Below are 26,246 nucleotides of genomic sequence, written 5' to 3' on the forward strand. Positions count from 1 at the left end.
TGTTTGCAAGATGTTCTCCAGGTATACGAGAGCCATATACTTACAAGGAAAAAAAAAAATCTTAATTGTTCTTTGTCTTACTCTATTTCATTCAAGGGGAAAAAAAGTTCTCTATTTAATGTAGAATATGCCACAAGTCAGGAAAAAATAAACCCTCTTTATATGAAGTCTATTATAAAATTAATCAGCTCAACAGAAGGAACATATATGCAAATACTTCAAGTTGCAATTCATTATAAAATAAGTTGATTTCAGAATTCTTTAGAACATGGTTCCACATTTTTTATATCATATTACAGATGCCATGAACTGGGGCTGCATTTGGTTTTTGAGGTACCTTCGCGCAGCCCTTGAGAAACTGTCCTGTGAAACATTCAATATTTCCAGCCTCAAACAGCATTTTTCTTGTTACGAACTTCTAGTGCTGCTGCTGCAAGGGTGGACCAATGTTTTTTGTTTTCTTATTGCTGGCTTATTTTGGAATCTTAAGTTAATACATTTCTGTAACAATATGTAGAGCAATATAAACACAGGGTTCTTGTTAAAGTATCAATCAACTCTAAAGGGCCAAATGCCTTACTATGCACCAGGCTAAAGGATCAAAGGAAGGAGGTTTAATACTAAAAAAAGAGATTTTAATGAAAGGAAATATTTTACCTCATATTCTTTCTTTTCCTTTTCCACCTTAGCATGCTCAGCAGCAGTTGTGTTTATGGGGAGATGTGCCAGTCCAGAACTGAGGTAGAGAGAGAAAGGATGTTTCCCAGACCCAGAGAAAATAGGAATAGGTTTTAAATTAAGGCCCCTGCAGAGGCAAGTCCACCTGCAGTCTTTTAAAGGAAGAAGGGGAAGAGAGCAGCAATTTCATATTGTTTGCAAGATCCTAAGTCTTAAAGATTACTTTTTAAGAAAAAGAGTAGACTGTGGTAGGCACAGGAATGAGAATCTCAAAAACAAATGCATGAGGTGGTATAAAGCGGTAATTTTCTGTATCCATCTGTGTAGCCACATACATGCATAGCAGCCAAGCTATCCAACAATATGATTCAGCAAGGTTTAGTGAGTGTGACTCTCCCAGAGTGATGAATTTCAAGTCTCTATTCTTTAAAACCACATAAAAAGTACAGCTCAGACTCAAATCAGTATCACTACTGTTTTGAAAGTAAAGAGGTCAAGACCTGAAGAGCAGCAACCTTTGGAAGGATCTTCTTTACAGTAAGCCAACAGTCTGAAACCTGGAAATTATGCATGATCAGCTGGAGGAGAGAAAAGCACTAATAAGGAAATCTTTTATAATGGGGAAATCCTTTAGTGTGTTCAGTTTGCATTTTACATTTTGCAGTATTTATGGGCATTTAAAAGACAGGTCAAATAATTTCTAACATCAGAAGACAAAAAGAAAGCCCTCATGTTAGCCAGGTAAGTTTGAAGATGGGAACCCTACTGACCTCTTTTGCACGTCCACATTTAAAAAAGAATCTAATTAAGCAAAGAGGAAAAAAGCAAAACAAACAACAGCCCATCTTCCTGAATAATTGTTTTGTGACCTAGGATCATTTTGAACACTTTGGATTGAAAAATCTGTACTTTAGAAAGCTGTCCTTAACAATACTGACAAGTTTCCATGTGCTGCTACCAGATGGAAACTAAAAAAAATGGCTTGCATATACTAATATTTAATTAGCAGTTGTGCTGCATTACACAATCTGTCCATGAAACTCAGATTTAAGATGCATTTCTAGATGCAAACCCAGGTACCCTGATGAATATGATACCCAACAGCAACTGAGGAAGATACAGGGTCTGCAAACCACAGCTACTTAAAATCAGTGCTAGTTACAGCTTTAAAAGTGAGAGTTAAATACTGCTTTTATCCCCAATTTCAAGCCAAACTAAAGCTCAAATACTTAATTCTTATCCCTCTAATGTCCCAATTCTTTATCTAAAAGAAGAAAGGGCCAAACAGAGGAAGATAACAGGGTGGTAACTTACAAGAAGGGGTGGTGGAAGCATATAAACAAAGTAGAATTTCCTTGACTCTCACCAAGCTCATTGATTTCAGCCAACGATAACAAATTGCTCAATCACTTTAAGAGATGGCCTATTAAAATAGCATACAGTAGGCATTTTATACTCATGCCAGGAAAAGTTATCCAACCAGACTAACACATATTTTCTGCAGCTCAAGCTCTTAATTCTGGCTCACAATTCTCCTTTTCACAGCAGCTGCTGAGTACTAAGAAATGTTAGAAGAGCATAAGAAGAATCTGAACATACAGTTCTTCCTACATGCATAAAACCAACAAAACACAATAAAGTGCAAGCCATGTTTTCTGGATATGAGCATACACACAGGTATGAGCAGAAACAGAACTTACAGAAACCCTTACTACCGTACAAAGTTCCTGAGAGGAAATCATGTCGTCAAACTACATGAGTACTTCCATACTTGACTTGAATAGCTTACCTGACCCCTCAGAGGCTGTGCAAAGCACAGAATCCCTCCTTTTTTCCTATCTGCTGGTGTATTGTGGATAACGAAAGGAAGTACCAGCTGTCTGCTTCAGTAAGAATGCATATGTGGGCAGAATATTTCCTAAGACTTCCAATTCTGAAATTCTGGCAAAGGTAAAAACCTCTCAAGAATAAGAATAACCTACAGATGTGAGTTTTACCGTTTTTCCATAAAAGGCAAACTGCAGCTATAACCTCAAAGAGGAAGAAGATACCTATATAAAAGATGTTGCTCCAAATCTAAAGCAACAGAAAAAACACACACATATCTCATAGTCCCTACAGAAGTGCCTTGTTCAAGTAAAAACTAAACTTTAGAAATAAAGAGAATAAAAGAATTACATAATTGAGAACAAATGAAAAGACATACAGGCAGACCACGGTAAGAAAGCGCATCAAAATAAACCCAAGTGGACTCTAAGACTGAGCAGGAAGAAACAATCAATATTAAGTGCCTCCTGGCAAAGAAGAGAAAGAAACCTCCTTTATAACCATTATTCCTCCCCACAAAGATCTTGGGATGCTGACAGCTAGTTGTAAGCCTCTACCCTTTCTCAACTAAAACTGTCCACCTTTGGACCTAGATGAACATGGGAAGGACCATAACACCAGAGAAAATTAGTAGATATCAGGAAGGTTTCCTATACAACAGTTTTAGTGTTCAGGGTCAGGGAACTTCGAAAATGACCTCATCTATCCATGTAAATATACGTAGGTATGCCTGCCAAGATGGGCACCATTAAATATTCGCTCCATCTGCATTACTACTTGCATCTAGACATACTTACCAGTAGAGTCTGGGACCCTATTAGATTTTCTATAAGCTGTACAAAAACTGCCTCATATTCCAAATATTTGTCTATTTTAAAAAATTATCTTTTGGTACCTAAAATGATTAGCTTTAAAGAACTACCTGTGGAGGGTTGACCTTGGCTGGCTGCCAGATGCCCACCCAGGTGCTCTCACTCCCCCTTAACAAGACAGGGGGAGAAAATAAGATGAAAGAGCCAGTGGGTCAAGATAAAGACAGGGAGATCTGTTACCAATTATCAGCAGTGGCAAAACAGGCAACTTGGGGAAAATTAACTTACTGTGAGAAACAAAGACAAGTTAAAACAACACCTTCCCTCCACCCCCCTCTTTTTCCCAGGCTCAGCTTCACTCGTTCAGTTCCTGACTGCTCTACCTCCTCCCCACCACCCAGCAGCCTGGGGGATGGGGAATGGGAGGGTGCAGTCAGGTCAGTCGGTAACAGTTCCTCTCTGCGGCTCCTTCCTCACGCTTCCCCTGCTCCAACATTGGTCCTTCCCATGGGCTCTCCCCAGGCTGCAGTTCTTTCAGGATATACCAGGCAGCTCCGGTGTGGCACATACTGGCAGGCAAATACCTGCTCCACTGCGGTCTCCTCCACAGGCTGCAGGGGAATCTCTTCTCCAGTACCTGGAGCACCTCCTCCTCTTCCTCCTCCTCCTCCTTCTTCAACCGTTGTGTTCCCTCTGCTGTTTCTCACTCTTTTGTTTCCTCCTCCTCTACCTGTGTGGCAGGTTTTAGTCCTTTTCTTACAAGTGTTTTCCCTGAGTGACCACCATCCTGGCTGCGGGGCTCAGCCAGGCCCTGCGGTGGGTCCGTGGTGCCGGCTGGAACCGGCCGTGTCCGGCTCGGGGCAGCCCCGGCCTCTCCTCACAGAGGCCGCCCCGCAGCTATCTCACTGCCGACACCTGGGCACCAACACCAGGTACACCCACCGATAAAACTCATATTCATCATAAGATACTACGTGGATATAAATGGCCAGGAGAAGCACTTACTGTGCTTTCCAGTGTCTTCCTTAAACTTCAGTAATTGCTGAGACTGCCCTTCCTTCACTTAAGACTGGGATATCACAGGCACGTGATGATCTCATCCGTTACGTGTCCCTGATACCTCACAGCTGATATGAGGCAGTCTCTTTCTAAGCAAAGGCTATGTGGCAAGTGTGTTAAAACCACGAGAGAGAGAGATAATAAGGCACTATTCTCTACTCACCAGTCTTTACTATCACAGACCAAAAAAAACCTCAGTGGTCTCAAAGATCATGATCACTGTAGCCATGACTTTTATAGACACCAGAAACAACACCTTTTTCCCCAAGAGTGAAGCCCTTGTTTTACATGAGAGGGGACAAGGAATCCTTTCTCTGTGATTTTAAGTAACTTAAACATGAGATTAGCTTTGACATTTTTAGGTTTCTGTACCAAGAAAGGCAGAGAAGTACATACCAGCTTTTTGAGCCTATAGGCTACTTCCAAGAAAGCATTCACTATAGAAACAAAATTACAAGTTTTTTTAAGATCGCACCACATTATGCAGCTGAATTAATGCCTCTCAGAAGAGCAAGAAGTGCCAAGGATGCAAGCACGTTGCAAGAGGTGACATGTTTGTTTGTGGGTTTACTCTAAGCATTGATTAGCTTGTTTAAAAAGTAAGTACTCCACAAGAACAGTAGGTAAAACTAAGCCACTTGCCCATATGCAAGTAACATGCCAAGTTTGGGTGAATGAACACAGTATGTAGAAACTCATATTTTTAGCTTCAGGTGACCAACACAAGATACTACAAAGTACCTCATGCTTCAGAAATTACTAAGAACTAACCTTTTTAAAAAGTATCTTGGGATAAGTAGTGAAATAAACTAACAAACCCAAGCCTCTTATCACTTCTGAAAAGTTGACTTAATGTAATGTTGAAATGTAGGACACCACCCATGAAATTTGAAGATATAGTGCAAACTTCAAGACTTAAGTTGATGAAAAAATCTCTGTGATTTCAGCTGAGTCAGAAATTCACCCATACTGTAAAAAACATCAAGGGAAGAAAGCGGGGCGGGGGGGAGGGGGTGTGTGAGAAGATAAAGACATTTTTCTTTTTACTACTAAGCAATTAATGCCCACATTTTCTAACATGACTATTTACAATGGATTAAAAGCTTCACTGAACATATGCTTCATAGGCAACCTTCAGGTAAGTAAATTTTAACTTTTAGTGCAGTATCTTTGAAATTTACCACCCCAATCACGAAAACTGATCTTTTCTACCCTTCCCTTGAACAAAATTTTCCATTGCTATTACATACCTTATACCTACAACCTCCTCATGATCCAATAGAAACAGCACCAGTATTTTCAAACAAATAGTACTGATATTTGCATAACAGAAAATATTCCATATTTGTGTTCATCACAGACTCCAGTGAAATCAGAGCTGAACTAAAAATGGAAAGACAAGAAGTGTCTTCATTTCAGAAAAGCTTTTCAGCACAGTCTGAGTGAAATAACATTCAGATAAGAGAGATCTTAACCATACCCTGCTCAGCCTCAGTGTCTTTCTGTTCTAAATCTTTCTTTCCAAAATGCTCCTCCTCCCCCTAAACAAATTGCTTGTTAACCCTTTGTCAGGAATATGTTTAAGTATGACTTTCAGAATCAAGCAGTATTTTCCCCCTTTTGTATTCTTCCACTCTTCTTGCTTAATGCCCTACAGGGATTATTCAAATATTAATACTTGAATATTAAAATCAATTAAAATTTTAAATATTTTATTCTATTGTTAATTATTAGATATAAACTTTTAAAAAAGTTTAAACATGCAAAACACTGAAAAAAAACCAAAACCCAAACCCAAGAATCTGAAAGGCTAATTGAAATGGAAAACTATTTCCCCAGAGCTGACCTTTGGATGAAGACTCACACACTCCAGGCACTTCACTTGTGTGAAGCACTGCTGAATCCACATGTCTTGACACATGTCCCCTCCTTTCCACAGAGCTATTTTGCATGATGTCATTACTGGAATAACACATTTGTATCCACACAGCAGTGATCTACATGTGCCAAGATGCTTTTTGGGAATCACTACAAATCTTTTAGCCATTTGACTTGTATGCCAAATGAGGCAAACTTATCTGTAAAGTCAAAGGGAATTTGGCTATTTGCCTGAAACTCCATACACATCACATTACATAACATGATGATTTTTAGGTCCATTAAAGCTATTTTTAAGTAAATTATTCTCCTCTTTGGCATACCTCAGTATACCATTTAAGAGACTACCAAAGCTAATGGGTTCAACAGAAAGTAAACCCAAACATATTCAAAGTTTTCCCCACAAAAGAATAAAAAGGGAGGGGACTCCCTTTTTAAAGAATAAAACAGAAGGGGCTTTTTTTTCCTTTTCTTAAACAAACAACTGGACTACAGAGAAGGTGTAAAGGTATGCAGATTCTCCAAGTCTGACAATTGAAAGACAATATTATTTGAAGACAGGATTAAAATGAAGAGCTATGCCATCCTCATGACAAAAAACAGTAGCACAGGAAAAGGCAGACACTATATTCACCTTAGGAATATAAGCAGAAAGAATGGGGTTCGTTTATTTTTAAAAAACAAACAAACAAAACCCCCACACTCACAGGAAAAACACAACCACACCTCCCCCACTCATCACACACAACACCAAACAAATGCTTCTTACCCAATGAAGCTTATTTGAAACATTTTCAGCCAACTTTCTGGTTAAATGATAACTTGAAGAAAAAAGAAACAAACCCCAAAAGACCACCACACACACAAAAAAACCCCAAACCCCAGATAAACTGAACAAAACAATCCACCACCTCTAATTTGATTAAATACAGATGGTGATTACATTGCCAACAAAGGCAAACTGTTTTAGTCTGATTATTAAGCATGTAATCAAATACTCCAGTGAGCTCTAACGTTACTGCATAAAGTTTTTATGAAGCTGCATAGTGTTATGTCTTTTAGATGTTACAACAGTAACAATCAAGTATTTCAGAGTTAAACCTTACGACTCAAGACAATTTTTGCTCTGTTCAGCTTCATATTAGGTTCGTTCTTCCACATTCTTCCTATTAATCTTGGGCACTCTAAAACAACAATAATAGGGCAGAGGAGCTCCAGAGACAGAACCATGCTTGATACTAGATAAGGAGAAGGTTCTTTCTTAGAAACAAAAGGCTGATGAGGTACATCTAGAAGAATAAGTAGCTTCACGTGCTTCATTAAGAAAATTACTCTCAGTATACTATTATAAGGCTGAATATCTTTTTCCTTAAAATACGCAAAGACAAAAACATGCTATGTTGCAAGGCTATTTTTATTTGCTGTCAAGAAGTGTCAAAAATATTGTGTTGATCATGGTTAATACCAAATTGATCAGCATAGAATTTAGCAGCTATAATCCTATGCTAGTTTTGTTGTAATAAAGCAAGAATTATAAATAGGCAAAAGCAAAGTTAAACTACAGTAGTGCAGGATGATTAGACAAAAAACCTGTGCTCTATATAAAGAGATTACTTCATGTTATGACACTAGGAACAATACCAGCAGTTGTTGAAAGTAAATATATTTCAGTAGAGGAAGCTACCAGGTCTCCAGGAGCAGTGTTGACAACATTCACAAAAGAACCACGCAGAAACCCCCAACAAAATAATTAACTTCTACACTCTTTGCTTGATTTCTGTTGTTTCTTGTCCCATACCAGTACAATTTGAATGATATACAGTTATTAATTTAAATTAATATACTTCCCAGGGTTGCTTTACATTTCACAGATTTCAGCACGTGATGGAGCTTTTCTTGAATAATTTTTTATGTGGGTGGATTTGCTAGAAGCATAGGTTTAGTTTGCAATGCCTGTTGTCACATATCTGTGTTTTTCTGCACCAGAGTAAGGTACATTAAACAATGACAAACTCATTAACACCTAAATATGGAATTGCTTGTTTGGTTTGCATTTCATTTTCTTAGTGAGAATTTCACTTTGTGTGGCAGCGTACAGAAAACAGAAGCAATCTCTTCACAGAGAACACTATGGTCATGTCTTACAGGTTCAGGAAAACACCAGCTTGCCATAGCTCTGTTCCTCACGTAGAAGTTTGAGAACCATATCGTCTTGGCACTTGAGTATTATTCTGCTGCAATTGGACACTTTCTGTGGGGCAGGTCTAACTGAAGCTCTGTCTATTGCGTGATCTTAGATCAGCTTATTCCTGTTAAATAAGCACTGAGCGACAGAAAAGCTTGTCTTGTGCATAACACCGACAGCTAGGACTTCCAGAACTGCTCATATATTTTACTCCAAAGTCAACTAAAAACAACAAAAATAATCTAAGGAGCATGACCTAGGAGTGGAGGCTTCCTATTTTTCAGCACACAAATCGTAAGACTGCAGAGTCAGGCATCCTCTTGTCAGCAAAAAGGCACAGGACCAGAAGGAAAGCAATTATGCTTGTACACAATAAACCAGTTTCAACATACCTTTTATACTGGTGGTTCTGTCCTCTGCTTGGACATGGTTTCAGGTTCCTTGAGGTCAAGGACAGTTTGGAGTCCAGGTCTCCTCCTTCCTTCACATGAGGCTATTCTATGGAAGATGAGCAATGAGATTCTCTTCTTCCCCATCTCCACACAGAAGCTATTAAGTTAAACTCTGACCCTGAGTCAGGACTGATAGGTCTATATGGGCACACCTAGTAAATCAACAGATCTCTTTGAATCGTAGAAAAACTTGGGCTGGAAGGGACATCTGGAGGCTACCAAGTCCAACAACCACTTGCTCAAAGCTAGGCTATCTTTAAACTTCAGTCTTGTTACTCAGGGACTCCAGATCAATTTTGAGTATCTCCAAGGATGGAGGTTCCCCAGGCACTTTGGACAACCTGTACCAGTGCTATTCCATTCTTGCAGTGAAAGATTTTCCTTTCATGTAGTTGGAATTTCTCTCATTGCAACTTGTGACCATTGCCACCTACCCTTTTGTTGTACACCTCCAAGAAAAGTCTACCTCATCTCCATAACCCTCCTTGGGTAATGCAGTTAAATCTCCTTGTAGTGTCTTCTCTACACTGAACAAACCCAGTTCCTTCAGTCCCTGCTTGTACATCATGTGCTCCAGCCTCATAATGGTTTTGGTAGCCTCCACTAAACTTGAGCTGGTGTGTCAATATCCCTTTTGTACCCACCGGTCCCAATGACCGCAATGGCACACTGCTGCCTCATTCTTAGTGAGTTTAGGATCCGAGAGTCCTAGTTACCAGATCATAAACAGTCCTAGGTGGGAGACAGATGGTATGCACGTAGAAAGAGTCTGGCCAGCAGTTCTAGATGCTTATAGTTTCTAAATAAAATAGGAAAGATTAACAGTCTTGAATTCAGTCTCCTAAAAGGTACATGTAGTTCCCAGATATTTTCTTGGCTCAAGAGTCCAGTTTCATTAAAAGCACTGTAGAAACAAAGGGTACTGGATGACAGTAACATTGTTTAATTCCATTGTTTAACTAGTGAGTTAAAAAATAAATTTCCATTGTTTAACTAGTGAGTTTTAAAAGTTGTCACTATCACCATGTCATAGGTGAAATACAGCCCTCAACTTACACACACAACTGAGTCTTGACAAGATGATTACCTGACATTAGTTTGGCCTACTCTAGACTTGCTTGTAACTGATATATTAAATACAAGTAACTAGATATTTTCCTTTTAATCACACATGCACAGAGTTTATAAAATCATATTTTAGCTCTCTACTTGCTGGAGGATAAGAGCACAGGTTTAGACTAAAGTTGATACTCCTTCATATCCTGGTACAATTCAAAACGTTAACATTACAGGCCAAAGCGATTAATCTATAAAGGATTAATCTATAACACTAATCCACAAAGGATGAGAGTTTTAACTCTTCACAAGGCAATCTGTCCTCTCAGCTTGTGGTCTCAGGCAAGGACTACCTAGATAGCTGCTCACAGGCCTAAAACTTAAGCAGACTGCCTGCATGAACCAGGCACTGAAAGATCCAACTGTGAGATCAAGACAGCATGTTTTAAATTACAGACTGTGTGATTAGGCACAGTGACGGCCACCTTCTCTTCTGGAGAAAGACCTGTTAATTACTTTGCTGTCTGCCTTCTGCTGCCATTTCTTGTCCTGAAGGACAAGCCACCCTTTACCTCCTTCTCTTCCCCCTGCTCAGACTTCAGAGTCTATTTCCCCTTTGGAAAAGTGGACCATATCTACTCCTCCACTCCCCAGATACCAATATTCAATTAGGAACAAGCCCCTTGATATTTTTTAAGCCCAAAACAGTGCTACAGATTGAGTAACCATTAAGATTTGATTAATTAAGGTTGCAGAAAGTAGAAGTATAATCTGATACAAAATTAATGCAAAGCGTTCTCAGGATACCAGCTTTAATTAACTTTACTGGAGAATTTTCACTGGTTGAATTCTCATCAGATTCTACCTATACAGTCAAAAATATTTAATTTCTCAAGAGAAGATGAAGATTTGCACATTAACTCCTACATTTGCAAGAACACACATTCTTTGGCCTTGAGCTTGATGATAGCTGAAACAGAAACACTGCTATGTATTTTGCTACTAACACATCTACTTACTCTACCTAATAAAGTCTTACATGTACATCTTATCTACAAGCTGGGTAGCATACTACAGGAGGCAGAACGATAATCTCCATTATAAACCAGCACACAAAAGAAGGCCTTAGGAATACACAGGGTCAGCAGGCATTGAAATAAGACCTTATCTTAAAATCAATTTTTGAAGTAGTAAAGTAAAAAAACAGTAAGAAATTCCATCTGTTAGCAGCATCTGGAAAAAACAACATCATAATGCATTTTTGCAGCAAGGTTTCCTCATTAGTATATTGTAATTATGAACTTTTAAAGCCTTTGAGGGAGTTTGTTTTTAAACTATGAATTTGTAAAAGAAGCTAGGAAAAAAAGCAATAGATGTATACTATGAAGCAATACTCAGACATATGGTCCAGAGCACAGAGCTGACCTTCACATCTGTCCTTTGAGAGAAAACAGAAAGAAAGGGGAGGGGTACAAGAACAGAGCAAGCTGGAACTGCTAGAGGCTGAAGACAAAGGATTCTACAAAGGTAACTCATATGGAGTTCTGGCTACAGCACTGAAAAACAAGTAGTTTATAAATGAGGGATTTTTTTTGTTGTGTTGTTGTTGTTTTATATCTTTAAAAGCTGCTTCTCAGAGACTCCTCAAAAGATCTTACTCATTATAATTGGTGACCTTTTTTTGCATTTCTTCATCTTGTGTTTCTCATGCCATTTTCAATAATTAATTTGAAAGACCCAGTCAGCATCCTCTGACTGCAACTTATACAAGAGGTTCTCTTCATGCTAATAGATAACATGCATATGGCACAGCTGGCAGTCTTCTGTTTTCACAGCAGTCAAGTCTTCATTATATCTACTACAAGAGAAGTAGGGAAGATAATGTGACATTAAGCCCCCCTCTTGATTTTTAGGCAACATGCTGATGTCTGGAAGAATCTTACCCTGTTGTAGATGGAACAAGGAGCTGTAACAGAACAGACTGTACCAAAGTTCAAAATGAAAAAAAACAAACAAAACCAAACCAAAACCCAAAACCAAATAAAACAAAGTTCGTATTGTCCAGTACAAACAAAGTAGAAAGAACCAAGACACACAATGTAACCACAAGGAATTAATGAGGTGTAAAACATTTAAATGAGGCAAACAAAGTGATGAGTCATATGGAAAGAAACAGAAATGCACAGTTTCAGCGTTTCAACAGTTTGCCAGATTTCCAGAAAAAAAAAAGATCATTTTGGAGGATTTAATAGGTAAATTTGCAATGAACATGAAGACAGATGCATTACATATAAACAGCCAAAAAAGCAATAGTCATACAGGTCTTTAAGATGGCCTGGGAGAACTCTTAATCCTCTTTGTGCTGTCTTTGAATTCATCTAACAAACATGCTTAGTGAGCCTTATGAAGAGGTATTTTACAGTATTGTTGACAAATGTGCTATATTTAAACAACATTCTGACTACAGACACTTTTGAACAAGTAAACTTAATTTGTATTTCTTTGGTTTCACAGTTTTATTTCAAGAGAAAGATTGAAAGTTTGTGTGTCAAGCTAAGTTATCAACAGGAAAACAAATTTTTCCATTGGTAAAATATGGAAGCTGTATGAAATCACGTAGCTCTCCAGATTTCTTTAGAGCACTTCTGAATTCTTTTTCTACTTTCTACTGTAGAAAAGTTTCCCCCTTGCTTTTCTTTCTTGGTGTCAGGGGAGGTCAGGGAGGAGAGAGAAAGGTAAGAGAACACCCACAAATACTGCAAACCATTGCAGAGACTGAGCAAGAAAGGGAAAACCAGATACTCATTGTCAGATAGATACTCGTTGTCAGATAGATACATATCTGTATTTTCTGAGCAGGTAAGACTTTTGTAACTACTCCATCTTTTAGAAACCTTTTCGCAGTGAATCCAGAAGTAGCTGCTTACAGTCTGGGCCGGTACTGATCTGAACACCACCATGAATGAGTTGGGAAGACATTCATCACACCTATGTGACAGGTACAAAGAAGTTCCAGTGGGTAAGACATAGGTATGAACTTAACACATCATATGTTCTGCTGTAACTGTCTACCACCGTGTTGCCTGGCGTCTAGAACTAACTAGCAAACGTGGCAGGTAACATACAAGAGGTGTTTGAGTTGGCAGACATCAAATAGCATTAACTTCAGTTTTCACTGAGTAAAATACACTATTAAGCTGATTTCCTTTAGACAAACTTATAACCTCCAAAATGTATAAAGCCAGCACATCAGGGTCTCTTTGACAGGATCTTTTTTTCATTAACCATCAGTGATTTGCATTCATTATAAAGCTGTCCTCCAAAGCTATAAGTGAAAAGTATATTGCTTTTTCTACTGTTTTGCCTGGGATTCATATCACATCAATAGACCTTGGTAACTAAGTTATTATATTTATCCTTTTTTATAAAATATATTATATTAGCTTTCTTTTGACTCCTGTAATTTCCTTGCTATTCCAAAATATTCAGTGAAGAGTACAGGAGCATGGAAGAAGGAATGGTGAACAGTTTACTTTAAATTTGGGTGGCACTGTTGGGTGTTTTTTTGAGCAAATTGTACCCAACAATGTGGAACAAACAAACTCCACCCTTTTTGGTAGCTTATATAAGCATAGCAACAGAAACAGACTAGCAGATTTGTCACAGATGTCATTAGAAGATGAGAAGGATGCCATAGAAGGGCCACAGAAATAAGTGGACTTCATCAAAGGCTTGTAGAAAAATCTCCCTTGGAGATAAAAACTCTTTCTTGCCTATGTCTTCACCTAAGAAGCTTGAGGAAGGAGTCAAAATTATTTCTGTGGTTATGTGAAGTATCTTGTCAGAAAGGTACTTCAAATGGTGAAGACTACAAAGGACAAGCTGGTAAACTACTTACTTTCTGAAATGGGTTATTTGAAGTAAAGCCATTTTAGCTTCCTCACAGCACCTGGCAGAAAATTTGCATGTTGAGACAAGCTTCATATGTGTAAGTATGTACTTCTCCTTCTGCTTCAGATAGATGAGAAAACACCAAGCACATCCTCTTCCAAGCAATTGTGAAAATAGAAACTACTTGCCAAAACAGGTATTTTCAGCAGAAGGCTAGGGCTAAGGCATTATTGTCTGATAGATCCTGCTGGAGCTGCTCCAGCAAATAAAAGGGCTAGAGTATTGCTCAGTGCAGGTAGTAGAGTAGCTTCTGTCATTTTGAGATGCGAATCAGCTCCCCAAAATGCTTGCCTGTAGAAAAAGCAGCAAAACATGCCAGTCAGTGAGACCAAAAAAGAGATCCTGGTTACGTTCAAGTTGCATGTTTCACAAGTACTTTGCAGACTTGTCATGATTAAATGTCAGGATGAGACCTAGGCATTCCCATTCTCTGCATCACCGTTGCAGTTTCCATGGAAAGGACATGTACTTGTGCACAGTCCAAGTAGGTGTGCTGTGTATGATCCAAGTGCAGATGGTGAGGCACTCAGCTTGGCATTTTAGAGCTTATTCCAGTCTCGGTTTATTCCTCTTGTGTTCAGAGACAAAAGGATTTTCAGAGGATGACAAAGGATCCTTCAGGAACAACAGGTTATTGTCAGATATAGTTGTGTGCAGATTACCCAGATGAAACCAAGCAAATGACTACAAAAGCCCGAATGCGTTTTCCTTAAGTTCTACGTGAAGCAATTGAAGCAGTCAGTAAATAGGGAAGGAGAGACATAAAGAGAAAGCGACCTATGTTCTGCTTTGGTTAGGTTTTGAATGATAAAGCACTTGAAGGAAGACGACTTGAATTAAACTTGTGAATAGTTTGTCCTTTCAGTTAACAGACAAGCCAGCATTCAGCAAGGCCTTGCTTGCAATCTTCCTTATTTATAGAAGCACATGGATATTGACTTCATCTGTCTCACTCTCAGATGTCATCCATACCACCTTAAATAACCAATAATTCTGGTCAAATATGCCTAAAACCACACTCAAGGGTAGGAGAGAAGAGACCCTTTTCACAGACAGCTGATTATGGGGAGGTACATAACAGCCACTTCAACAATTTTTCTTTCGCCTTAATAGGCTTCTTTTCTATCTCTTTTTGTACTTGATCATTTGTAAACTGAAGACCTCTGATTCAATGCTTTCAGTAGCTGAAAGGATTTTAAGAATCTTCTCTTCTGATTCCCATTTTACATGTTAACTTCCCACAATTAATGCCTCTTTCTTTAGCTTGCTTTTAGCTTTCAAAGGCTGCTCCTGCATGGAATAAACCTGTATGCTTTGCTATTTAATCCTACAGAATCTTTTCATGCTTCCCTGAATACTTTTTCATTTAGTGATACATCAGCTGGATTGAATACAAACAGCCTCCATGCCAAGGGTAAGATTTTAGCTTTAAATGAGCTGGCTAGTTGGAGAGAAAAGTAGGAACCTAAAAGAAAAGCAAAACAAAAAACCCAACACAGAAGCCTTTGTTCCTCAATTTATAAGAAGTCTTTATGCCCAAACTATAAAACAGAAGCACCTGACTACCACCCAAATACATATACAGGCAGAAAAGAAAAAGGATAGGAAAAGTTCAGAGTAGAGATCACAGCTACCTTTACTTTTGGTTAATAAAATTTTGCTATTACTAATCTTTATAAAAGGAGCTACTTCTTCCCTCATATTGGTCTTGCACTCATTAGTTCCACAGAGAAGGCACTTTGTGTGGATGAGGAGGGAAAAACTTACCCACAGGACAAAAAACTGACACATCAACATTAGTATGCATATACAAATAATAAGTTTTAAGTCCTATAATTGACTTATCCAGAAAGACCCTCACTAGATTCACCCTCCCATTCTTCTGGTGACAGTTAACTCCTATTTATGTTATCCTTTCCAACCTGTTCACATCTATGTCCTTACGCAAGAATCTCTTAAGAGAGACAACCCTTGGTGAAAATAAAAGCCTAGTATTTTGGCCACTGTTATCAGAATGTTAATTACTTACATAAATTACCACTACATAGGGAGAATCAACAAAATTGAGGTGCTAAACTATAACTTCTCTTGGATTTTCACATCACACCTTAACACAGAATAAACACATGAAGAGAGTAAAACTATTGAAAGCCTCTACAACCGTTACTATGAAAGCCATCATACTCCAAATTATTTCTGTATATCTGCCTTCCCTGACAAGGCCTTCAAATGTGCTCAGAGAATAGAGATAAATTAGAACACTTCACTGGAATTACTGCTCTCTGAGCAGAACAGGAACACTTCAGAAAGGGGGATGGGAAGTTGAAGTTCTTCAACAGAACAATCGGCAGATATGAAGCACGTAAGTGTTCAAGAAGAGTGTCACAGAAGGAATATCAGTTGAAAGACAGATCTCGCAGGATGCATAGAAAGCTTCCACTGTTTTCATCAGTTTGAACAGAGAAAAGCCAGACAAATTGGCTGAAAATCTGGTCTGCCTTAACAGCAACCACATCAAGGGAAAGTCAAGTAAACTATAAGGCTTCTAACAAGAGAATTTATTTTCTAAACAACATTCACATTACCTACTGGGAAATGGCAGGTAACCCACAACAATTCCCAGACCAAGTTTTAGACTTGTTCAGAATTGACACAAGCCAAAAATGTACCAAAATATTTGGCAACAGTTTAACACTCTTATATGAAACTGTTCTAGTGCTCAGCCTTATTCACAGACACTGTTTAACTTAAAGCAAAGATTGCAACTCTGATCCTGCTGATACAAACAAAACCCCTCAAAACCCCCATACTTGTCACCAAAATTCGTACAAGGAAAGAATTATGAAAGGACATGCTGAAGACCAGCCCTGAGAGGAGAGTGTAATGAATCACTACTAAGCACAGAAACACCTGCAACTGCTCCTCTCAGGAGGAGCTGTATAGAAGAGCTTACTTGCCAAAAGCACGCCTGGACACCAAAACGAGGTGCTCAGGTGCTGCCTGAGGCTCAAAGAAGACACGACATTCAGTAATTGGCTCAGATCACACAGCCTGGAAAGCAGGGGAAACTTGCAATGTTTTTGGCACTTATTCCTCCCACTGTAGTAGGAAATTAATGCAACATACCACCACAAGAAGATAAGCAGTCACTTGGATGCTGACCCCAGAATAATGCTAAAGTTTTCTTTTTTCTAGAATTCTGCCTTGTAGTTTGCTTAAGAAATCATATGCATTTAAGGTAGGCACTCTTAGTCTCCAAATAAATGTATAAACATATTTATAAATGTCTTGATCTCAGCTGGGATAGAGTTAATTTTCTTCCTAGTAGCTGGCATAGTGTTATGCTTTGGATTCAGTATGAGAAGAATGTGGATAACACACTGATGTTTTCAGTTGTTGCTAAGTAGTGTTTATACTAAGTCAAGGATTTTTCAGCTTCTGATGCCCAGCCAGCAGGAAGGCTGGAGGGGCACAAGGAGTTAGGAGGGGACACAGCCAGGGCAGCTTTCCCAAAATGGCCAAAGGGGTATTCCGTACCATGTGACATCATGCCCAGTATATAAACTGGGGCAAGCTGGCTGTGGGGGGTGGATTGCTGCTCGGGCACTAACTGGGCATCGGTCAGTGAGTGGTGAGCAACTGCATTGTGCATCACTTGTTTTGTATATTCCAATCCTTTTATTATTCTTGTCATTTTATTATTGTTATTATTATAATTATTAGTTTCTTCCTTTCTGTTCTGTTAAACTGTTCTTATCTCAACCCACGAGTTTCACCTTTTTCCTTCTGATTCTTTCCCCTATCCCACTGGGTGGGGGGGAAGTGAGTGAGCAGCTGCATGGTGCTTAGTTGCTGGCTGGGGTCAAATCACAACAATAAAATACCGTGCTATCAAGAGAGACTCAACTATAAACTGAAAAATTTTACTTACTGACAAAATTCCGTAAAAAAATATACTTGCAAAATCAGTACCAGTGCCTGGCTTAGACAGACCAAGAAGGGTAGAGGAGATGGAAGAACAGAAATGTTAACGAAGAGTAGACTTGGAGAATCTAGTAAACTTACACAAAAAAACATTTGCATAGTGTGTTGTCCGACTAGAAACGCTGCTTAAGAAGCAGAACTGCAGTCTGTAACGGATGAATGACCTTCAAAAATTGCTTCTATGAGGCACAAAAGTGATAGGAAAGAGAATTTTCTGCTTGGAAGGAAATAGCATGGTTCAGCATGCTGCAGCAGTCATCAGAAATCAGTACCTTTTTCTGGAGATTAGCATAAATAACTCCCTGATCTGCAGTCTTATCAGCTATACCACTGTGGGAAAACAATGTTTAAATAACAGCTTTCAGCCCTGACTTGCAAATGATGTCAATGAAAATGGAAGTGCTGCAAAGTGTTTTGAGGTCTTCCATGATGAACGGTGCTACATAAATAATATATTTCCCCAGTATCTGAGAAAAAGAGAATAACAGAAATGCCTCCTCTTGCTCTTTGGTCACTACAGCAATTGCCTAAATGTGCAGACTTTTACAATTGATAAGTATCTTCTTCTACAGTGACAATTAGCTAATGCATCATACCATGCAAAATATTTCCATGCACTTGCTTCCTTATGTACTAATGAAAACATTCCCCATTATTAGCTTTCTATATATTAAAAGCCTATTGTTACATGAACATATAATGAATACTCAAGCATCCGTGAAGAAGTGATGTTACATGCTTAAGTTTCTTATACAGTATCTATGTTCCTCTGGGTGCACAGCTATCATGTTCATCTTCTATAAATACCCATTCAAACTTTATTTGTTCTGGAGGTGCTCTGTGCATGCATTGGGGATGAGTGAAGGCTTTGCACATGTTTTTCACCATTTATCAGTGCTTTTGTAAAATTCAAGAGAATATAGCCATTTCCCTAGTCAGGCCCTAGTAGTACCACATTAGGCATAGATACAAAAATTACACTCTAAAAGGACACGTAGCAGTGGTGGCATTATTTTTGCACATTGTCGCTCAGAGCAAATGACACTGGCATTATACAATTCTTTACTACCTTATAATATTATAGCTGCCATTCAACAGATTAACATCTGAACTCCCTGCAGGCAAATAAACACATTGGGGGGGGGGGGGGGGGGGGGGGGGGGGGTTCAACAAGACCTCTAGCTATTCAGAATAACTTAAAGGACTCCCTATTTGGGATAAATATTCTGCTTGGAAAAGGCTTTGGTGTTTGTCTAAGAATTGAATGTAAATATTAGTCGCCTGTATATAAAAAACCATATGATAAAATGGGCTTACTTGACTGACAAAAAGCTGTGGTTTCCTTAGGCTTTTAAGGCATGCCGTAATCAATTTTGATAAGCTATGTCTCTTTTTCAAGTCATACAGCTTCTATATTCATGCATACTCCGTTCACATCTCTTATCACGCTTTGACTCCATGAGACCTTACAAATAACAATTACTTAAAATGCAGCAGTCTATTTTTAGTTTGTTTTTTTTTAGCGTTTCACATTATGCCTGCCTCTTAGAGTCTGAAATTTTTTCACATGCTCCAATTCTTACATGCATTAAGAAATCCTATTCATTTTTATTTTCTGCTTGCCATGTCTGAGCTCACAAACATTAGCCCAAATCAGTAAAGCTGCCATCACCCCACTATTTTAGAACAAGAGTAACGCAAAACAAAGGGTTTATGACTGAATCTCCCTTGCTCTATAAGGCTACACACTACACTTTGCTCTTTCTTACATTTAAAATACACATTTTTGACATCCAGCTATCAACTTTTATGTCTCCTGCTAATGGCACGAGTTCCTTCCAGGCATACAAACATATTGTTGTACTGAACCTACAATGAAAATGAACCTAACAGGGACACAAGAGATCAGCCCAAATGAAACATGTAATTAGTAACTGGAAAAAATATGTTCAGTAAAAAGAAACTGGGAAAGGAATGGAATAGAAATAGAAATTATCATGCTACTAAACAGAGTTCCTAAGTTCTGACCATTGCACATCAGAAATATATTTGCAGCAAGTATATAAAAATGTGACAAAGAACGAATCAGATATGGAATAGAATCTATGTATACAGAAAGTGTAAATAGACCAAAATGACTGTTCTTGAGGAAAAAGAGAATGTGATAGATGTGCGAAATCATGACTGATTTAATGAGAAACTGAAAAGGAAACAATTGTTTAACATTTCTCACATCATGACAATTAAAAGGGGCCCCAACTAAATCATTAGGCAGCAAATTTTAAGGCAAAACAAAGATACTTACTTCCTTAACACTCTACATGCACTGAATCATATAACTGCCAAAGATACTGTACAGGCTGAGAATCTAAATCAGATCAACGAAACACATATAGTGAGGACACGATACCCTCTGCAATTAAATGTAATAGTACAAACATTACTTCATGCTCATGGAACTCCTAATCAATGCTGGGCACCAAACACTGGGAGACTGTATCAAAAGATGATTACTCCATTTAATTTATGCATTACTTCTCTAAGCATCCTTTACTAGAATTTTGCCAGTGGTCTTATTTTAATAGCAGATTTATATTCTTACAGGCTATGTCTATAATGATATGCCACACAGCTTTTCTAGTAAGAAGAGGGTTTTGTCCGTCCTATACAGCTTGAACAGGCATCTGACAGTCACCGTTCTAGCATGAACAACTATTATTTAATTTACTAGCTATTCTAAACCCAACCAATGCCATCTGTCATGCACCACAGGAAAAAAAAAAGTCTCCATATGTATTTCATTTAAAAAAAAAACAAACCACAAAACAAACAAAAAAGACACTTACCCTAATAGTTCTTAAGAGTTTTTCCTAAACTTAAATACAACGCGTCTTTCATTCCTTTTTTTGTTATATATATTTTGCAGTGTATAATAGTGTTTTCTTGGAATTCACTGGCAACATGCAGATATCAAGAACTTTCTATGCCTCAAGCAAGCACCTTGGGAAGTTTGAAAGCAGCAGAGTCTGTTTATCCTGATTGCCCTTTTAAATTTACATCTCAGTGAAGTGAGAATGATAGTGAACTGCCATTTAACATCAAGAATTTTTCTTGGTCCACTTGTGGATAGATGATTTCAAAGTAGCAGTACATTTTTAATTTCTACTTTGATGAGATTAGACAAAAAAAAAAACCAAAAAAAAACCACACAAGTAAAGACAAATCTAGAGAGTTACAGACCAGAAATATTCGGGAGAACTCTAGAAATTCTTTGAAAGCAAAGTTGAGAATCCAAGTGACTCATTAGATTGGACAAAGAAAACAGGGAATTGATGGAATATTTGTTTACCTAATTTTCAGTTTAGAACTGACTTTTCCATGGAAAAAAAATTTATTAGGAGACATTCTTGATCAAGACTCAAGTTCTGCTTTCTTTACTTTCCCTAGCTTTGAAGTGTGAAAACTCTGCTTTTGAGCCTTGGCCTGAAGGGAGTTCACATCAACTGTGCTCAAGGCTTCTGAGCATAGAGAATTTTTGCACTCACACTTTTTACAGTTCTTTGGGTTGATCAGCTACCCAAATAGCAGTGGTCATTTTCACAGAACACCTTGTACAAGATTCACTGACAGCTTTCTCATTAAGCATCATAGCTTTGACTGTCCTATGAAGTTTACCTCTCTACTACCTACAAATAATAAGTAAGTAGAGATGCTAAACAGGAACCAATTTAAGGCTGCTGCTGAAGTAATAATATCCTTTACCAATATGATCCACAGTATTTTAAGTGAGGTTTAACATGTACTATAAACAGTATCATGGAAGGACCATTAATAAGTATCTGTGCTATTTTAAAACAACAGGTGGTGAGATCGTTTCACCACAGTTATGTACTCACCATATGTGTAAGTGGAAATTCTGTAGGAGGTAGAAGGCAAATGAGTGAATAGTTAGCAAATATATATATTATATAATATATATAATTATATAGATATATTAAGATGTATATGATCTCATTAAAGCTGCAGCACATTTTACAGGCTAGCTAACAGCTGCCAAGATAACTTTGATATACCTTTGGGTCTTTTGGAACAGTTTCTAGAACAAAGATGTGACAAAAAAAGCAGTCAAATTAAGAGAAACTAAAATTGTATGTTGGAGTTAGACCTATTTGCCTACCACATCTGATAAATCACTGAGACATTAGTGCAAAAAGGTATGCATAATTGTGCAAAGACCAGCCAGTTGCTTTAACATACTTCTGAACACAGTGAAGGTTAAATTGCCACCCATGAGTCCTGTAAAGCTGAAGAACAGCAGTGTAGCCAATTTTAAAATTAATTTGAATAAAGTTTAGAAAACAAAACAAATTCTGCTAGAGAGAACTATACCCTAGCTGACACGGAAATTCTTCCAGTGCAGCTCTTCTGCAGAGTTCATGTTTTATACTTGGTTCACCCAGAGAAGAAGGGCAGAGATACCCTGGAATCATTTTACCACCACAGAAATGCGACCAGCTCAGAAATGCAGCGTATCTTTGGTATGTTAGGGAGGACAAAACCCACTATCATATCTTATTGGTTCTACCATAAGAAATAAAGGAAGAAAAATAAAATTATTTGATCTGGCATTTGGCTGGGACATTTGCATCAACCTCCTATAAGAGAGTCCATTTTGTGTTACTTTCCCCTCTGATATGTTTATATTTAAAGACAGGAAATATATACTGGAAGCGCACACTTCTTGTACAATCAGATCCTTTCTTTTATAATGTTGTTTCAAAAGAGTCATTTTGTAAGAGCATACAATATGAAGACTTTCTTGAAAATAGTCCTCATTGCATCATGAAACTAATACATATAAATGGATTCATGCTGGTGTTGCTGTCACATGCAGTCCTCTTCAAGAGAGAGGCTTAAATCAGCTTGGTTTTGTAAGAAGCATACATGAACTCTGCATTTCTATCTCCATATTTCAGATATTAAACTCAGGGGCTCATTATCCGGGTTGTGAAGTGCTGACTTACTTGATTAGGTCAAATTCAAGACAAAAAGATGATTAATGCCTGTCTTGTTCCCACCACTAATATATTATAAATGGATGAAACTCTTAGTTCTCCTTAACAATTGCTACCTTTGCAGTTGACTGGCCACTCACATAAAGATCTTCTATTGACAATAATTAAAGAGTCCAACATGAAATCCATCTGCATAGTCGGAGACAAAGTTTAAGTCTATGCCTGGAATTTATTTCTCAGGTGGAAATTTTTTCTCACCTAGAAATGTTAACTACTGCATATAAAGGGCATGCATTTGGAAAGTGTCAATACATTTGTTCTTCAGAAGAAAAAATGGTATCACTACTGTTAAAATACTCTTGATTGTTTGCACATGCTGAAGTACATAGTCTTAAGTTCACTTTATAATATCTGTCCACTCACATCCTGCTCAAGCCTTTCTTTAAGGAATTCTTAATACAGGGAAAATAATCCAACTCAAAGCCTAGTAACAACATAACTGAAAAATTACATGCTTGCTCTGGAATGCGGTTATTTCAGCTAGTTCAAACAGCACTTAGAAACATCAGCTTTAAACATGCTCATAATAATAGAAAATATATTAACTGAACTGTTTCATTTCAGCTCTTGGAAAGGACCACAAGTGAAATCAAACCTCTGCAACTTCAAGTGCATTCAAGGTTACTGGGTTTTCCAGTTTGTTCTCCTAAGGAAACAAGTCTTACGCAAACAGACCCATCTGGCCCCTACTCATAAATTTGGTCAAATGAACCTGCTGGTTCAAAGGCTGTCTGCGGCCTAGAAATCTCAAAGATAATTAAGCTCTTATAAATTTGCAGAACTAACCCAGATGCAGAGTTTCAAAATAGCAGACCCTCTGAGGAAAAGGCAGCTAAATCTCGGCTGCTACCCAGTCTGTCTGGCATCAACCAGCTGGCCAACTAGGCTGTTCTTCTAGTCAGCGGGGCTGTCGCCCCCAGATTAACCACAATAATGATGCTTTTCTTTGCTTGGCAGAGGTATGGAAGTTACTGTAACAGAAGGAGGAAGAGGAGTTCTGGGAGAGAAGTCTGTAGGAAGTGGATTTACATGAGTTACACCATTGAATTAAATTCACACTGATCATTAGATACCCATTTTTTTTCTGTGGACACATGCACTCTTGCATTTTACATGATTACACCATCTGTCTTTGGAGTACACATAAGATAAAAACAAAAGCAATTCAATTTTTCAGAGTCAAACTAATCAGATGTACATTCACATCTACGATAACGTACGGCTCTTGGTCAACGAACTCCTTCATCCCTGCCACCAGACTGTTTTAAAAAATGTTAGCCAACAGTCTTTTGAAACATTATTTAGGTTTGCCTGGAAGCACAAATGGCTAAATTTACTGTGCTAATGTTGCATCAGCATTAGCGAGTACTCATACTACTTTGTATTTGCAACAACAGAATGGGAGACCATTACTTGATGCCCTCTTCAGTGAAGAAATTGACTTTATATACAACGGGTGGACTAATAGGAGAAGTATCTGAAATCAGCTACATAGTTTCTTCTTCCAGCCAGAGGCAATTAGAGGAGAAATCAGCAAATGACTACAAGATTGCAACCGCTGAGACAGCCATCCATCCTCTATTCCAGAAAGGAAAAAAACAGTAGAGATGTCATACTCAGACTCCCAAGTGTTTTGCAGGAACAAAATAAACATTTGGTAAATGAAAGACACAGGTTTGGTGGAATGGGATTTTTTTTCTAGCTATGCATACATTGGATGTACGCATACATTTTTATCTACGCGTCCATTGGATGTGCCATGGAGTGCTTAAAAGCAACAAGCTTACACTGGGTCATAGTTGAATGGCTGTTCCAGAGCAATGATTTGTCTGCAATTCACCAGTCACTCTTTGTTTCAGCCTTATGAAGCCTCAACTGTCTTCTATACACATTTCCTGTAGCCATCGTTCGCCTTCTGCGTACCCAGCAACAGTACTGAGGCAAATACATGTATTTAATTAATTCCCTGAAATAACGACAACAGGCCAATCAACTGCCTGTTACCTCCCTAAGTATTACTTCTATCACTCTAGCATGTGACCAGAGGCTTCAACCACAACTGGGCATCCCACAACTGTGTGAGCTGCTCTGTGAACACATAGGATAACAGGACCCTTTAAGATGAACGTACAAGTAAATAGACATTGAATAAAATAACCTTCAGCTTCCAATATCCTGCTTCTTTTTTTTCAGCAGGAACAGATTAATACCCTATCCCTTTCTTCCCAGAGGCACAATCATTGTTTTTACTTCCAAACCAAACCGCATAGAGCCATTAGCCATTATACAAGCAGATAGTGCTCATTCTAATGATCTGCCTCTGCACGCCAACCCTAGCCTCCTGTATTGACAATCCTGCTTTAGAGCAACCTTTTTTAGAGTGGAACAAAGGAAAAACATAACCAAAAATCACCAGCATATCAGGCAGAGAAATAGCCCGGGCAGATTTTTCCCTCCTCCTCAATTCCAAAAGGCCATTCACCTAGCGCTAAGACCTGCGTACGTACCACAAACAGCGTGCAACGTCAGCGGCCAAGCTACAATGCTGCAGGTACTCTTGTTTTTCCACTTCTACAGGTGATACGAAGGAAGAGCAACTCACTAATTCTTCCATTTAGCAAACAAAGGCATTTGAATTTAGCTGCTATTTAGTTTGTCTAGATGACAAAAATGGAAAAAGGAAAAAAACAACAGCAAAACCCACAGACAGAAGTCCCCGAAAAAGTCAACAGAATCCATTTTGGCATAACGGCTGGTTCTCCCTTTAGTTTCCTGCGAAGCGACTTCCAAACCCAGGAACGCGAATGAGACGACATCCTTTTTTGCTCCTGTTCCCCTGAAGCCCTTCTGCCCTGCGATGTCCTCCCCGCCACGGGAGGAGCGCACATCGGCCCGGAGGGAGCAGGAGGAAGGAAGCCCGCAGCGCGGTCCTGCACCTGTCGCGGTGCTCCTCCAGCCCTTCCCGCTTCCGCGCCCGCCCGCCGCTACGCCACCGACGAAATGCCCCCTCCACGCCAGCGAATCCCTTCTGGCAAGGGTAAAGAAGGCAGCCCGGGCTGCTGAGCGGACAGCTGGCACCGAGCCACCGCACATCCCGGCCGTCAAAGACGAAACGCAACGCTGTGGCGCTTCTGAGAGGGCAGCCCTTCTGCTTTTGGGGGGAGCCACAGCAGGAAGGAGAAGGGAGCGACCCGCCTGAGCGCAGCCCCAGACCCTGCCCTGCGCGCACGCAGCGCGGCGGCTTCTTCCCGGGCCGCCGGCCCGGCCTTCCCCGCGCTCGCCGCGGGCA

General features: G+C 38.9%; 1 protein-coding gene across 2 annotated transcripts in view; it reads right to left on the reverse strand.

The window, feature by feature from the left end:
* Window positions 1–26,246, reverse strand: part of PKIA (protein kinase (cAMP-dependent, catalytic) inhibitor alpha) — a 45,342-nt gene that overhangs the window by 18,901 nt on the left and 195 nt on the right. Inside the window, exon 1 of one of the 2 annotated variants that reach the window (XM_010575865.1) lies at window positions 8,832–8,928. The exons of the other annotated variant lie outside the window; for it this stretch is intronic. The gene's annotated coding sequence lies outside the window, so the exon portion shown is untranslated. Of the gene's footprint in view, window positions 1–8,831; window positions 8,929–26,246 lie in introns of those variants that run through there. 2 annotated transcript variants of the gene reach the window in all.

The sequence above is a fragment of the Haliaeetus leucocephalus genome, unplaced genomic scaffold, assembly GCF_000737465.1.
Source record: "Haliaeetus leucocephalus isolate CR32 unplaced genomic scaffold, Haliaeetus_leucocephalus-4.0 Scaffold506, whole genome shotgun sequence".
Taxonomy (NCBI): Eukaryota; Metazoa; Chordata; class Aves; order Accipitriformes; family Accipitridae; genus Haliaeetus; species Haliaeetus leucocephalus.